Here is a 17,126-nt window from a genome sequence, read left to right on the forward strand (position 1 = left end):
TGAATTGCTGTAAGTCAAGGACTACCTGTATTTCTAAAATGATGAGGTACCTACTACTTCATGCAGATTTGAAATAATAAAGAATGGAAGTTATATATGTAAGTAATTGCCTATCTTTAACATTATTAATATTTTTACATGTGTTACATACTTTGTTCTATAACATTGAAAGTCACACTGATTATGCTGTTTTTTATATTTAATGATAAATGGCAGCAGATAAAAACTGCTGAACTATATGATCTGGTGTTCTATCTGTACATTTGTTTTGGAATTATCTGCATGGTGACCCATAGTTATATAAATGTAAATAACTTCATATTGTGTGTGTTCTACAGGAACTTGCACCTAGATTTTGAACTATCCACATTTTCGTTGCATTGTTTTATCATTGTAAGGGTAACAGTAGTGCTATTGATGTACATAGGGTAGTGCAAAATATTTTTTTCCTCTTCTGCCATGGCCTTTCTTTCTTAGCTTTTGACTTCTGTACCACCTTTCATAGGTGATACAGAATTATAATATATCTAGCAATGTAGGTAGTCTTCAGCTTATGATTACAGTTGGGGCTGGAAATTCTGTTGCTAAGTATAGGAACCAGATTTATTTTTTGGCATAATAAATTGTTTTTAATCCAATATTTTATTTGCTGTACCTCAGACTTGGGTTTTTATATCATTTCTACCCATTATCTAACAATACTGGGAATGACCCATGTTTAAAAAGTTAAAATAAGTATCTCCAAATAAATACCCCCTGTGATAGTGGAAAAATTGAGAGATCTTATTTTTTTTATGCTGTGACTACTTGAGAAGTTATTAGATTTATATCCCATCTTGGCAAAGATTTATCTACTTGGGTAATGTTTACTTGACCTTTTCTATTAGTTCTATTTTATTAAAGTTTCACACATTGTACTAAGTTATTGTTTACCTTAAAAATTGTTTTTAGGACACATTGTGGCTATTTTTGTACATATTGCATACTATAATCATAGGATTCCTAAAATACGTTAAGCCAAAATGCAACAATCTGCCATTATTCTATTGTTGCATGTTACTGGTAGTAGTCCTAGTAGTAGTTAAAGTTGGAATGGCACTGAAAAAAGTGACTTATAACTGTTTTTCACACTTATGGCTATTGCAGCATTCCCCTGATCATGTGATCAAAATTCAGACGCTTGGTGACCAGCATATATTTATGACAGTTTCAGTGTCATGGGATTATATGATTACCTTTTGCAACCTGACAAGCAAAGTTAATAGGGTAGCCAGATTCACTTAACAACCATGTTACTATCTTAAAAACTGCAGTGATTCACTTAACAATTGTGGCAAGAAAGGTCATAAAATGGGGCAAAATTCACTTTGGGCTCAATTGTGATCATAAATCAAGGACTACCTGTACAAACAGTTGTTGAAAAAGTCCTGTAATAGCATTGATGTTATATTTATCTTTCAAATCTAGAGTTTTTTTCTGTGATTCCAAATCTTGTTTCGTTCTGTACTCAAAATATTTTAGATACATTTCATGAAATATTTAATTATTAATTTTATCTGCCTTTAATAATGCAGGTATTAGTTTGTGTTTAGATTTTTTCCAAATATTTACATGCCTTGTTAACTGTATTGTTAGGTTTCTATAGAAGTCCAAGCCTATATGCAAAGTTCATAAAGATAGTGTAGATATCTTATCAACTGATACCATGATATATGCTTTGCCTCTGTTAATCAGATCAGTGATCTAAGTCGGGGTTCCCAACCTCCCGGTTGCAGCCCACTACCAGGCCATGGCCTATTCAGAACCAGACTCCATGAATGGCGGGCCAGTATGCACGTGCGTGTGTAGCTTGAGTTGCACGAGTAATGGACCAGTGCACGTGCACAGCTCAAATTATGCAAATCGAGCTGCGCATGTGTGCCAGCCTGCTGCTCACTCAACTCAAGCTACACGTGCATAGTGGCCCACCGCAAAGTTGTAACTTTTGCACTACTGTTTTAGATGGTGTTAGATTTTGTTCTTATGCTGAAAGAGATGCAAAATGGTTGAAAAAAAAACCTTGAATATTATTTTGGGCCAAATACTCCTGCTCTTCAATTGACCTGCCCTGAAAATAGCATTACACTACTCAAATATAAAGGGTTAGGAGTAGTTTTAGTTCACATGCACATACTTTTGTTATATTTTGTGGTAACATATTCTAGATTCCAGTGAATGCTATACTACTGCTCTACATTTCAATCCTGATAGAGGTTTTTTAAATATTTTTTAAACTTTTAAATTTTTCCCCCAAATTTTAGACAAAACATACAGGCAAAAAACTGTTACCAGGGGTTAAATTGCCATTCAGTTTTAAAACTATATTAGATTCCTCCTTTCTTCCAGGAGCTCTACACAACTCTCCTCCTTTCCCCCATAATAACTCTGTGAAGTGAGTGTTTGGTCCTTTGTTGTATAGTGAGCTTCCCTGGCTGAGGGTATACTTGAACTTGGGTATTCTGACTTTAGTCCCGCACTTTAACTACTACTCAATGCAATTTATTAATTTTGTTCTTACTCTCCTGATTATAATTTTGATATGATGGTTCATTTTCTTTCTCCCTTCCTGATACAGGAATGTTACTATGAATTGATTGTGTCATTTACTTGAGAGAATTATTCAGATTGAAAGATCCTTCATAATTTTGTACTGCCACAATGCTACATTGTCTTCCAAACTGGTTTGTTTGTTTGTTTAGCGTATGGCAGTGGTGGCGAACCTATGGCATGTATGCCAGAGGTGGCACTCAGAGCTCTCTTTGTGGGCACACGTGCCGTGCCCCGGAGATGGCAAGCGTCCCTCTTCAACCACGAGGTCCCACGTGGCCAGATGCATCCCAGCATGTCTGGTTTCTCTTTCCCCTTCCCTTCCTCCCCCCCCCCCGGCCCATCCCTCCTGGCCACGCTGTCTTTTTCCCAGGCACTTCAATTTTCTCCACTGCTTGTCTCTCCCTCCCCCCCCCATCTCTGCCATTTGGCCATCATGCATTCTGCCCCTTCTGTTCCAGCTGATCTTTGCTGTCTTCTTCCTCCCACTGCTGACAAGGTATGCCTGATCTAGCCTTTCACAAGGCAGCGGCTGGCTGCACCAGGCCATTTTCCTAATGCTGCATGCAGCCTTGTTCAAATGGTATGTGGCCTTTTCCACAAGGCTTTGGAAGGTTTCAGAACCTTGTGAGAAAGTTGTTCTTTGTCCAAAACACATGCATCCTCAGGAAGAAAGCTTGGTGTGGCCAGCAGCTGCCTTGCAAAGGGCTAGGCTGGGCGTGCCTTGTCAGCAGCAAGAAGAAGATGACACAGTTAAAAGGTCAAAAATGGAGAACAGATAAAGGGGTGAGGGGGATTAAAGTGTCCCTATGGTCATGAGTGCAGGCAGTCTTGCAAGCACTTGAATTTTGATCATGTGGCTGCAAGGGTGCTGCAGCAGCTATAACTTTGTGCACCAGATTTAACTGTCATTCATTTAAGCCACCATAACTGAATGAGTGATCATTAGACTTATAATTGCCTTTAACCAGATCTTTTTTGTGTGGCTTTTCTTGTTAGGTGTAGATTATAAGACTACTGCTCTTAAGTTCTGTGCAACTATTGACTTACGTTTATGTCTTAATACATGAATAATTGCTTGCAAAAGGACAGAAAGTACCAGTTCTTTTTCACATCAGAATGCCATAAAATTGTAGCAGAGATCTGGGTCAGTTGGCTGCTGTTTTAACATGAGAGACTAATAAAAAGAATGTAAGAATCTTGGTGGATTGGAACAGGTCTATACAATCCAGCATTGTTTCCATATTGGCCATCTGATGCCAACAGGATACTCACAAGGTATATACATTAGTGCAGTATATAATTAAGGAGTGACTGAATATCTGAAACTCAGTTTTTCCAGTTTTGAACTTTTTATAATCATAACTTATTCTATTCCATGTTCCATCAGTTGCAATTTTTCAAAAGCCCGAACAAAGATTTGCTTGAATGCTCTTGCATGTTTCTGTAATATACATTATTGTGCATATTTGCTTTAACATGCACATTTTAGTTTAGTAATGTTTGATTTGTGAATTGCATAATTGAGAAGATGAATTCACAGCATGTGAATCTGGTGATATAAAAGAAAATATATAGACATGTTAGCCAAAATTAAATAGACTATATTATGACTATATTATGACAAACTAAAAAACTTTCAAAGTCATTGCTAGCTTTAGTCATAATAAAGATTGCTGGGTCTGCAAAGGAGGCAGATAAGCAGTGAAAAGGAGGCTGCAGAAGGAGTGATACTTCTGCTTCAGCCACTGCTGCTGGCTGCAAGAGGCTGTGCAGAACTGGGAGAGAAGGAAGCTGGCTAGCTGTGCACTTTCGGGTTTGCTTGCCATCCCACAGGGCAAGGTGGCTGGAACCAAAAACATATAGACGAAGGGGATAGCAAGGGGGAGTTGCAGCCCTCTCTGAAGTCGTAAGTATGGACAATTTACAAAGCACCCAAATGTTGGTCATGTGACGCTATAACAAGTATAATATTGGGGATTGGTCATAAGTCCTCTCGGTGCTGTTGTAATTTTGAACAGTTGCTAAACAAGTCATATTTTGATGATTGCCTTGATTTATACTTCATGACTAAACCAACACCTTTATTTCCTTATGTTTTCTTCAACTTGACAAAATCAGACTGTTCTTTTTTAAACAAGTTTTATTAATTTTCCAGTTTTACATCCAAGTATTTAGGAAGCAGCGTGGTGATTGAGTAATCAATAGTCCAATAACAAGATCTTTCGTACATGTCTCAGGTTACATCATCAAAAATTCCCTCTCTATTTCCCTTGATTATAATATCACATTCAAATTAATACATTTCTAATTATAACTCGATCAATTAAAGCATTTATCAATATATTTTAACGTATACATATCCATGTCCTAGTTTTAAATTTTACCTATTTTCAATTACAGTGTTCCAATTCAGCCTTTAATATCCATAATATTTATATTTCGGGTAACCCAAATTTCCCTTATTTCATTACAAAATAATTGTCATATCTAAAATACACATATTGTTTACTTAAATATATTCTTACTTTATTTCACAAATATATTCTATTTCTCATCAATTACAGTGTTCCAATTTAGCCTTTAATATCCATAATATTTAGATTTCGGGTAACCCAAATTTCCCTTATTTCATTACAAAATAATTGTCATATCTAAAATACACATATTGTTTACTTAAATACATTCTTACTTTATTTCACAAATATATTCTATTTCTCATCCTAGTATCTCATCACTTATTAATAAAGTATCCTTTATTGTCTCAATCCAACTTCCGTATTATAATTCAAAACTATATTCTAATGGCTAATTTTCATTTCCCTTATAAATCTAAGTCCTAAATATTAAATCAATTAATTTCTTTTAAAATCTCCTTAGCCCATTAAGTAAGATTTTAGGCTCTTCCATTATAAGTCAAAAAAGAAAGAAAAAATCCCATTTTTTAAGTTTAACTCTAGCTTTCTTTTTGTGCCAAGTAGGCTTCCATACCAGTGCCTTTAAATCCTCAAGTGGATCTCCCTTCATTCCTACACATGTTATTTGAATCAAGGGAGACCATCCAGTTATCAATTTTTCAAAGGAACTGGGCCCTTTATAATCATTGGATTGTGGCCCTAATAGTTCAAATCTCCATGTTTGGTTTAAAATATTTGTTGTCAGTTCAGTCTGGTCTTCTTCTGCTTTCATCTGGCTTGAGTAAGAGGTCATGTCCAATGTTGTGATTGTTGTTTGATTAGGTTATCTAGGTTCTCAATATGCTGTGGTTGTTGATTTTTAGCACCCACCATCTTAGTGTTGCTTTCTTCGGTTTCTGTTGCTTTTTGAATTGCAGATTTTTTAGTTGAAATCAGGATTTGACTATCAAAGTTTTCAGTAGATTGTACTTGTTCTTTAAAGTCCTCCTTGATATTAATTTGTTCCTCTTCTGTTGCTTTTTGCATTGTAAGTTCATCAGTTGAAATCTGCGCTTCATTTTGTAAATTTAAGGTGGAACCTTTGTCTTTCAATCTGGAATTCATTAGCTCAGTAGCTTCAAGGATTTTTTTCAAGTATAACTTTACAGTTAAGTTGTGGGTAGTATTCCTCCATTTCTATGGTGTTTACAGATAGTCCTTTAGTGGAGACTATTTTTGATAAAAGTCAGTGAATGTCCACCTCCACTATTCCTAGAAATTGTTTTCACCACCCAGCTGTTTCAAATTCTTGTCTTTTTTAGATAGTGCCAAGGACAAATCTCCTTGGTCTCACAGTCAAAGAAATTCACTTGCTATACCAGGCTTCGCCACAAGATGTCCCCAATAGCATGGAAAGTCTTTTTCCAAACTCAAGTTAGGCTTTTATCCAGTTTAATTTTTTTTCCAACTTAACAAGTAGATAAGGTAATAGGTCCCCATAGAAATGGGAACTTTTTGGGACCTCAAATATCCAAAAAGTGCAAGTCTAGTTATTTAGTTGTTTAGTTTAGTTCTTTTCTTTTCAAAGCTTTATTTTCCCAAAGTAGGCAGATGCTGCCATGTTAAAAGGGGGGAAGAAATTTGAAGAAGCTTTTATAAGAAGCTAGTTTGGATACAAGAAAGGTAAGGCAAGGTCTCACCCAATTCCTCTGCGGTGCTTTCGTTGTGCTTCGTGGTGATTTTGGCTTTTGGCTGGTACGGCTTAGTGATTGGCCAAAGGAGCTGCCTCGGATCAAACGGAAGGGCTGCTGCCCTTCTGCGATCTGTCGAGGGTCCTCTTCATGGTCGTCGCCCCTCCAGGGTGACTTTCAACCCTTTTCAGGGTCTCCCAATGAAGAAAAAACGGACGGCGGAGAGAGCATTCTTCCTGCACGTCCGCCAGCGCCGCGATCGCAAACCGGAAGTCCAAATCAGACTATTTTTGAGTGCCTAGGTATTCAACTTTTATTAAATGTTCAATTACAATTATGTTCTACTTTGGATAAAGATGAGCAATGATTTTTATTAAAAAAAGTTCTTAAAATTTTAGGCCAGGAGTTTTGATTAACTTGTTTCAAACTTTTCTAGTAAATATTTTAAATAAGAGCATTCCAAAAGGTCGAATTATAGAAATATTGTATGTATTTTTCAGAAAAGGGAATTCGGGGTACAATTTTTTGAATGTGGGTTTTCAAGCCATTATTTTAGTTTATATTTTTCTTTTTATTTTGGAATATTGAACTAAACATTGAAAATGTCCAAAATTTATATATATGTGTGTGTGTATGCATATGCATGGATTCTAGAAAATAAATGGAACTACTAATAGTTGCTATGATATAAATTAATAATATAACTAATAGTAATAGATATAACTAATAGATATAACTAATGGTACTATAATAGTAATAGATATAATTAATAGTAACTATGATATAAATTTGAAGCAAAAGGATTCAAGGTCTTAGGAGCCATGATGGCACAGTGGTTAGAATGCAGTATTGCAGGCTAACTGCCCACAGTTAGGAGTGCAATCCTGACTGGTTCAATTCAGCTTCCATCCTTCCAAGGTCAGTAAACTGAGGACCCAGATAGTTGGGGGCAATATGCCGACATTTGTAAACCATTTAGAGCAGAGGTCCCCAACCTTTTGGGCACCAGGAACGGTTCCAGGGAGACAGATTTTTCAACGGACTGGAGAGTGCAGGGTTTTGTGTGCTGCCTGCATCCCGTGGATGGGGCTTGTTTGTGTGGCCCAGTTGCTGGCATGTCACAGGCCGGTACTGGTCCATGGACCGGGAGTTGGGGACCCCTGATTTAGAGTATGTAGGTAAGCATTTGGCGGCAGAATAGAAGTCTAAGTGCTATTGCTATTAAAGATTAATTCTGGATGTTTTTTTCTCTTACACCTTCTAATGGAAAATATTTGATTTAACAAAAATCAAAATTAAGCTGATTTTTCTGGACAAAAATTCTATAGAATTTATTTTCCGCATTTGCAAAGAAACTATAAAATAACATCCTTACAATGGTATCAATTCAATTTGTCTTTACAAAGCCAGAAAGTGTTAGATTTGTCTATTTTCCCCTTTAAAATTTTGAAAAGTTAATTGTTACTTTCTAGTTGGAATCTTAAAGTATGATTTCTAAAGCCTCTTAAGACCTTGTTAGAAATAGGTAAGTATCATTGTGGTTTGAAAGAAGAGTGAGAAACAAATTAGATAAACACATGCATAATAATATATAATTATACTTAAAGTTACCAAGGACAGTTCTTTTAGTTCCATTATAAGAGTTCCATGTAAAATTTTATGTATTTGGTATTTAACCATGATTTAGAGCAGAGATCCCCAACTTTTTGGGCACCAGTGACTGGTTCTGTGGAGAGAGGTTTTTCCGCAGACCGGAGGGTGCATGGTTTTGTGTGCTGCCTGCATCTCGCAAATGGGGCTTTGCAAATTTGTGTGGACCGGTTGCTGGCATGCTGTAACCTAGTACTGATCCACGGACTGGGGGTTGGGGATCCATGTTTTACAGAGCAGTGTTGTTGATGATATATGTTACAATTTTCTTTTGTTTTCTAAAAGAATCAATACATAGCGTCTTTGCTATGAAAGATTCAGATACATCTACTCTTTTATTCTACTTCAGGATCCTCTAGAACAGTGATGGTGAACCTTTTAGAGACTGAGTGCCCAAAAATTGCCCTGCTCCCGGCCCTCACCCGCTCTCTGCCCGCTCCACCCCCTGCCCCTGCTCCGCCCTCACCCCACCCACCACCTCCATGGCTCGCTGCAGCATATTGCCCTGCAGCACCATGGCAGCTACGCCCTCTGCCTGCGCCCTGCAGCATCATCACTTTGTCAGCTGCAGTTTTAAATGCGACGCAATGGGGCTTTTCTTCCTTCGGATTGCATGCTACATTCCTAAGATTCCTTCTCTTGCAGGAGATCGTGTCCTTAGTTTATTGCTTTCAGTTATTTGCCGGCAGAAGGCTGTTACTTCTGGTTCCAACTACTACTTTCAGTAGTTGGAACCATTTTGGATCGCCATGCAGTCTGCGGCCGTCTTAGTTTTGATTTCCTCTTTCCCTTCTCAAGTTGGTTTTCTCCTTGACAATTTAAATTACTGCTTCTAGATTTCTCAATTGTTGCTTATCTTTGGCTATTAATTGGATTCTTCGTTTTAGTTTCGGTTTCTTCATTCCCTTCTCAAGTTGGTTTCTCTTTGACAATTAAATTATTGCTTCTAGATTTCTCAGTTGTTTTTTTATCTCTGGCTATTAATTGGATTCTTCAGACTGTGCTGTGGGGGTGACTGATTCAGTCCCCACAGTATGATTTCGCTGACAGGGCAATCCTTCTCGGGAAGGTGCCTTTATCTGGACAGGAGCACCCTGCAATTCAGAATAATTTTGTGCTTAAATAATTACTGCTTACCTCTCCCAGCCTTGAATTGTTCCATCTATCAGCTGGGCTCAGTTGACTACTCAATCACCGCCTGTTATTGCTGTCTGCATCTAGTGGACCGGCACTCCTTGGTTATAGCCGCCACTAAGTGAGACATGAAGGATCCGTCACTGAATAAAAAAAATTAATAATACTAACAATATCTATCTATCTATCTATCTATCTATCTATCTATCTATCTATCTATCTATATATGGAAAGGAGGGAGAGGAGACCTCCCTTAGTGACACGCGGCACCTGTCACAAAATGTGACTCCGGGCTTAACGTTGGGCTGGATTTCACAGATCCTCGTGCAGGCTTGTACCACCCAGGTGGGCCATAGCCGCATCTCTTGCAGACCAGGACAGCTTCAGCAATCTGCTGGAAAATTCCTGTTCATTATGGCGGACAACACCGTTCCACAGGCTTCCACCTCCAGTGGAAATAAGAACACAAGTCACCCAGCCAAAAAGCGGCTGCAAAAATCAAGGCCAAAACCAAAGGGACCTCTAAGGTGGTCAAAAAGCAGGCTGGTAGTAGACATAGGGCATTAGAAAGACAATTTTCCAAAGCCCAAAAGCGTGAGGCGGAGGATACGGGTTCCTTGACTCCTCCCACTTTTGCATCCGCAACGGAGGTCCGCGCCCCTCATCCTTCGTGCAGGCATTGTCCCCAGAACGGAGGGGACAATGCCTGCAAGGTGTTTCAGCCAGGATCACCTTTCTCTTTTTGAGCAGGATCTAAGAGTGCGGATCCAGGATCCGGTACCAACTGCCGAACTCACATCTCCCACAGCGGTGTGTGGAACCTCAGGGAGTGTCTCCCTTGTGGGTCCATCTATGACTCCATCGGCTTCATTAACTCCTATGGCTGCGGAACTCTGCCCCCTGGAACAACCATCATTCACTGACCAACTCCAGGCCATGATTGATCAGGCAGTTGCTCAAGCTATGACGTCTTCAGCGTGTACTCTATCTGACCCAGGACAGTCAAATCCCCTTACATCTGCGGGGTCTTCTCGGTCCAGAGATTATCAGTACCTGGATCCGACCTCGTGGCCACCTTCCTGTGGAGCGAGGTGTCCGACTATTCGGAGCAGGTCCTCAGGGAAGGTCTGTGGTCAGATGAGGAGATACACATAGAGACTCCTCCCTTGGTCGGCTTGTTCAACCCTACTTATTTCCCTTCTCTCTTACGCAAGGCCTGTTCCACCGGAAAGATCGAACTGGTGAAACCCCAGGTTTCCGATAGGCATCCGGTCAGGGTATTGGTCCACTGTTTTCAGAACCGGTCGTAAAACACCAGCAGATCCCTTGTCCTCCCATGTTTTTGAAAGTCATACAGGATCAATAGGGATCCCCTAGCACCTTTTCGGCCCTTGGGGGAAATAGACCTGAAGCTTATAGATGCGGTTTCTACCCTCAATGATACGCTGGAGGTTCCAGGAGTAGACGAGTCCCTTTCACCCATTTTGTCAGATTTCAAGATTGCAGGGGATATGTCTGAGGCTCTGAGGGCCGAGGACAAAAAATCCGAGGTTTCTTTCTGCAGAACACACCAGGCTTCGATGTGGGCGATAAGAGCTTCCACATCAAACTCCTTTTTCGCCAGGATTTCCCTGATCTGGCTACGCCAACTCCAGTCCAGAATATCTCCAGACGAGGTAAGGGTACACCAGGACGTGACCAAGTTGCGGGCAGCCCTAGAATATATGGTGGACGTATCTCTGCAAGCGGCCAGATTTTCAGCCTGTGCCATAGCTTCCAACATTGCCGCACGTAGGTTGTTCTGGCTTAAGAACTGGCATGCCGACACCAAACATAAATGGAGCATGGCCGCTGGCCCATACCAGAGCGGTCGCCTCTTCCAGGAGGCACTCACTCCTTACCTGGTGGAAAACAGGGGAAAAAAGAGAGTACTATATCACCTTTCCAAAAGAACAGGCAGGCGTTTTATCCCATACAGCCGCCATCCTTTCTTACGGTCAGGTTCAGATGCGGCCTCAGGGAACGTAATGCGGCCCTTTCCGGCAGGACCGGACTGGCTACAGAGACAGACCCAGACAACAATTTCAAAACAAGCGGCCCTTTTGAGGTAAGAGACGTTGACTCTTTGCAGGTCAAAGTGACCCTCCCATAGGCAGCAGACTGATTTTTTCCAAAAATGGGAAGACACCACCACGGATTCTTGGGTTCTCACCACCATCAAGGACGGTCTGTCCCTGGAATTCTTAACATCTCCCCCTCGACACTTCATCACCTGCCCCTTGTCGCGGAATCCGGCAAAGAGGGGTCTCATGAAGGAAGCCATTCAACATCTGTTAAACATAGAGGCCATAGAGTGGGTACCATCGGATCATCTTCGTGGTTCTAAAGACCTTGGGGGGGGGTGGAGGGTGATACTCGACCTAAAGGTCCTAAATTCGTACCTATCATACCGCAAGTTCAAGATGCAAACGCTCCAATCCATCTTGGGCAACGTTTGTCTACCGTTCAGTCTGTCATCGCCTCCCAGAGCCTTTACCAAGGTCCTGGCGGTTCTTGCCGCACACCTAGGTCAGTTCCAATTCGCGTTCAGTGTTACTTGGACAACATCCTAATACAGTCGTCCTCAGCACCGAACGCGATGACGAACCTAGCACTAACGATCAAGACGCTTCAGGACCACAGCTTCTTAATCAACTTCCAAAAGAGCCACTTGATTCCAGTCAACCGCCTGTTACACTTAGGTGCGATAATAGACACCAACCTGTGTCAAGTGTTCTTATCTCAGGAGCGTCAGGTCAGCATCCGTACTCTGGTCCTCAAGGTCCGCAGAGAGCAATGGGTGACCCTGGCTTTGCTCTCCCAACTGTTGGGGAAACTGATTTCCTGCATTGCCATAGTGCCCTGGGCCAGGCTTCACACAAGACAGCTCCAGTGGTTCCTGCTCCCCTGCCAAAGGCGGGGCATAAGCTCCTTTCCCCAGAGAGTCCAGGTCCCAACGCATACGCTCAGGATACGCTCTGGTGGCTATCCCCAGCTTTATCCAAGGGCTCCCTTTTCAGAGAGCCCGTTCGTGTGACCTTAACCACGGACACCAGTCTATTCGGTTGGGGAGGCACACCTCCAACTTCAGTTCACCCAGGACTGGTGGTCCCAGCGGGACCTCAAACAAAGCATCAATCGGTTGGAACTAAGGGCTATACATCTGGGATTTCAACATTTCCACAAAACGATTGCGGGGTGCCACGTGTTGGTTCTGAGGGACAACTTGGCAAAGGCCCATGTAAACCGGCAGGGTGGCACTCGATCTCAGGCCCTGATGTCCGAGGCCAGGTTATTGGGCTCATGGGCGGAGCGACATCTTTCCCTGAAGGCGGAGCGCATTTCAGGGGAGGCGAAGCAGCAGGCGGATTACCTGAGCCAATCTACTCAGAGTGGTGTCTACATCCCCATCATTTCCAGGAGATCACATATCGGTTTGGTCAACTGAGTGTCGACACGTTCGCCTCCCCAGCGAACGCCCAACTTCCCCGGTTCTTCTCCCGTTTCCCCGCTCAGGGGTTGGAGGGAGTAAATGCCCTCTGCAGTTCTTGGCCTGGGGGACTACTATATGCCTTCCCACCATTTCCCCTGATTCCGGCAGTCATCAGAAAACTGTTACAGGAACAAGCGGAGCTGATAATTGTGGCCCCACACTGGCCGAGGCGACCATGGTTCACGGATCTCGTGAGCCTCGCCGTAGCTCCTCCATGGAGGATTTCTCCAGATCGGATAGTCCTGTTACAAGGGGGCATATGACACCCAGACTCGCAGAGGCGCCTGCTAGCTGCTTGGCATCTGAATGCCAGTTCCTGACGGGTTCATACTCTTCAAGAGTGATCTCAATGATTCAGGCCCCTCGGCGGCCGGCAACAAATTGGACTTACAATGCCACTTGGAGGAACTGGTGTGATCAAAATAGTTTGTCCATTTCTTCTGTTACTATTCTGAGGATACTCAAATATTTTTTGGAGGGTGTGGATAAAAGCCTAGCACCCAACACTATCCATAGGAAGGTGGCGGCACTCTCCACGGTTTTCACCTGTGCCAATTCCGCGCCATTGTCTCAACACCTGAGGGTTTGATCTTTTATCAAGGGGGTTACAAACAGCAAGCTTCCTGTAGTACATCGTTACCCCACTTGGGAGTTGCCATGGGTACTACAGGCTCTTACAGGATCCCCCTTTGAACCCATCAGGTCTTGCACTCTGCAACACTTGTCCCATAAGGTGGCCTTCTTAATTGCAGTTATATCGGCGAGGCGCGTTTTGGAATTAGCAGCTTTTTCCGTGAGGGAAGACCTCTGCACCTTTCACCAGGACAGAGTGGTCCTGCGGTTGGACCCCTCGTTCATTCCCAAGGTTAACACCTTATTTCATAGGGCACAAGAGATTGTGTTGCCCGACTTTTGCCCTAACCCATCACATGAATTGGAGTGGCAGTGGCATTCTCTGGATGTCCGCAGGGCACTGCGATATTACATTAAGCGGATGGCTACCTTTCGTAGATCGGAGGCACTTTTTGTCTCTTTCCATCCGGCTTCTAGGGGTCAGAAGGTCTCTTCTTCTACCATTGCCAGGTGGATTAACACCTGTATCGCAGAGTCGTACCAGGTACGCTCCTTGCCAGTTTCAAGCCGTCTGACAGCACATTCCACGCGCAGTGCCTCTACATCAGCTGCGTGGCATACTCAAGTGTCTATCGTTGACATTTGTAAAGTGGCGACGTGGTCTTCGCCTTCCCCCTTTATCCAACATTATAAGCTCGATAAATTTGCCTCTGCAGAGGCCTCCTTCGGCCACCATGTCTTGCAACAGGTGGTTCAGGCAGCGGCGACACTTAACCAGCCTGCTTCCCACCCATAGGGTCACATGGGTTTTGGTATGTCCCATTTGTGGATTCTCCATTCTTTTGCATGCTGGAGAAGGGGCGTTATCTTACCTGAACGCCTTTTCTCAGCATGTGAAGAATGGAGAATCCACCCCCTCCCCTTTGAAATTCACAGTCAGGTCAGTGTCATTAACCTGGGAGCCAACATGTCGCACAGTCATTAGCTTCACCCTTTTTCGAAACTGGGGCATGATCCAGTTCAGCAGGGGCATGGCAACTTGATTGATTTGGTCTGATTGGGCTAGAGGACTTCTTTAACACATTCATGGATTCTCCATTCTTCATGCTGAGAAAAGAACTCCTTGGACAGGCCTGGCTACAGAGATAGACCCAGACAACAGGTCCAAACCAAGAGGCCCTTTCAGGGCAGGGGAGGCCATCCTTTCCAGAGACAGAAGTGATTCAAGGATCTCCCCTATAGGTGGCAGACTGACTTACTTTATCCACCGATGGGAGACTACTATAACGGACTCTTGGGTGATAAGCACCATCAGAGACGGGCTGTCTCTGGAGTTCGTGACAAGACTTCCCCGACATTTCATTTCCTGCCCTCCGTCAAGGAACCCTGTATGGAAGGAACTTATGGAGAATGCCATTCAACATCTATTAAGCTTAAGGGCTGTAGAGAGAGTGCCAACAGGCTAACTAGGTCCTAGCGGTACTCGCCGCACATCTCAGATCAATATCGATCCATGTTCAATGTTACTTGGATGACATTCTGATACAGTTATCCTCCACTCTGAACTCCCAGACGGACTTGGCCTTAACCGTAGAGACACTACAGAACCACGGGTTCTTGGTCAACTTTCAAAAGAGCCACCTGATACCTTCCAACCGCCTTTTGCACTTGGGCGCTATAATAGACACAAACCTTTGCCAGGTCTATCTGTCCCGGGAGCTTCAGGTCAACATTCGAACCATGGTCCTCATGGTCCGCAGGGAGCGAGTAGTGTCTCTGGCTCTGCTCTCCCAATTATTGGGAAAGATGATATCTTGCATCGCTATAGTTCCTTGGGCCAGACTACATGCCAGGGGCCTTCAATGGTTCTTGCTCCGGTTTCAAAGGATGGGCACCAGCTCTTCAACCCAAAGGGTACAGGTTTCATCCCGGACCCTCAGATCTCTTCAGTGGTGGACTTCCCCAGCGTTAGCCAAAGGGTCTCTCTTCAAGTAACCCGTCCGGCTAATTCTGACCACAGACACCAGTCTGTTTGGCTGGGGAGCGCATCTCCAATCCCAGTTAGCTCAGGGCCGGTGGTTCTGGCTGGACCTGAAGCACAACATCAACTGGTTGGAGCTCAGAGCTATACATCTGGCCCTTCTCCACTTCCACGTCAAGGTGGCGAGACACCATGTGCTGGTCCTCATGGACAATGTGGCAGCAAAAGCCCATATAAACCAACAAGGCGGTACTCAGTCTCGGTCTCTCATGACCGAGGGTCAGTTGTTGGGATCCTGGGCAGAGCAGAATCTCTTCTCCCTGAAGGCCAAGCATATTTCAGGAGAGGCGAACCAATAGGCGGACTACCTGAGCTGCTCGACAGTGGACCATTCAGAATGGCGGCTGCATACGGATCTCTTCATGGAGATCTCGCAGAGGTTCGGTCAACCAACCCTGGAACTATTTGCCTCTCCGGCGAACTCCCAGCTTCCACATTTCCTCTCTCGGTTCCCCTCTCCAGGGGCAGAGAGAGCGGATGCTCTTCGCAGCCCATAGCCAGGGGAACTACTGTACGCTTTTCCCCCTCTCCCTCTGATTCTGGCAGTCATCAGGAAAATACTGCAGGACGGGCAGAGGTGATATTCGTTGCTCCACACTGGCCAAGGTGACCGTGGTTTCCGGACCTCGTGGACCTTTCCGTAATTCCTCCGTGGAGGATTCCTCCAGGTCGGATAATCCTCTTACAGGGAGCCATACAACATCCAGATCCACAGTGGCTCCAGCTAGCCGTCTGGCATCTGAACGCCGGTTCTTATCACAGGGTTCCTATTCATCAAGAGTGATTTCAATGATTCAAGCCTCCCGGCATCCGGCGACAACTTGGATTTACGACGCCATGTGGAAACATTGTTGCCACTGGTATGAAGGGAATCACTTGGCCCTCTTGGAAGTGACAGTTCCACAGCTCTTGGACTATTTGTTGGAGGGCATGGATAGGGGCTTAGTGCCTATCACTATTCGCAGGCAGGTGGCGGCTCTCTCCACGGTATTCACCTGTGACAATTCGGCCCCATTGGCACAACACCCCAGGTCTGCTCCTTTATCATATATGATATTTGTAGGGCGGAGACGTGGTCCTCGCCTTCCCCTTTTGTGCGGCATTACAAGCTCGATCAGTTTGCTTCTGTGGAGGCATTTTTTGGTCGCTGAGTGTTACAGCAGGTTGTGCCTGCGATGGCAACACAGGACCAGTCTGTTTCCCGCCCATAGGGACTAGGGAGCTTTGGTAAGTCCCATTCATGGATTCTCCATTCTTACATGCTGGAGAAGGGGCGTTGTCTTACCTGAATGCCTTTTCTCAGTATGAAGAATAGAGAATCCACCCTCATCCCTTAAATAGGCAGTCAGGTCCAGTGTCAGGGATCTGGGAGCCAACACATCATATAGTCATTAGCTTCGCCCTATTTGAAACTGGGGCAGGACCCAGCCCAGCAGGGTCGTGGCAACTTGACTGATTTGGTCTAATTAGGGCTGGAGGACACACTTAACCCATTCGTGGATTCTCCATTCTTCATGCTGAGA

General features: G+C 43.6%; 1 protein-coding gene across 5 annotated transcripts in view; it reads left to right on the top strand.

Moving 5' to 3' along the window:
• LOC120307405 (probable ubiquitin carboxyl-terminal hydrolase FAF-X) overlaps nucleotides 1–17,126 on the top strand; it is a 117,915-nt gene that overhangs the window by 24,968 nt on the left and 75,821 nt on the right. The gene's annotated exons all lie outside the window — the stretch shown is intronic.

The sequence above is a fragment of the Crotalus tigris genome, unplaced genomic scaffold (assembly GCF_016545835.1).
Source record: "Crotalus tigris isolate CLP2741 ecotype Arizona unplaced genomic scaffold, ASM1654583v1 scf7180000017775.1145084777:2100578, whole genome shotgun sequence".
Lineage (NCBI taxonomy): Eukaryota > Metazoa > Chordata > Lepidosauria > Squamata > Viperidae > Crotalus > Crotalus tigris.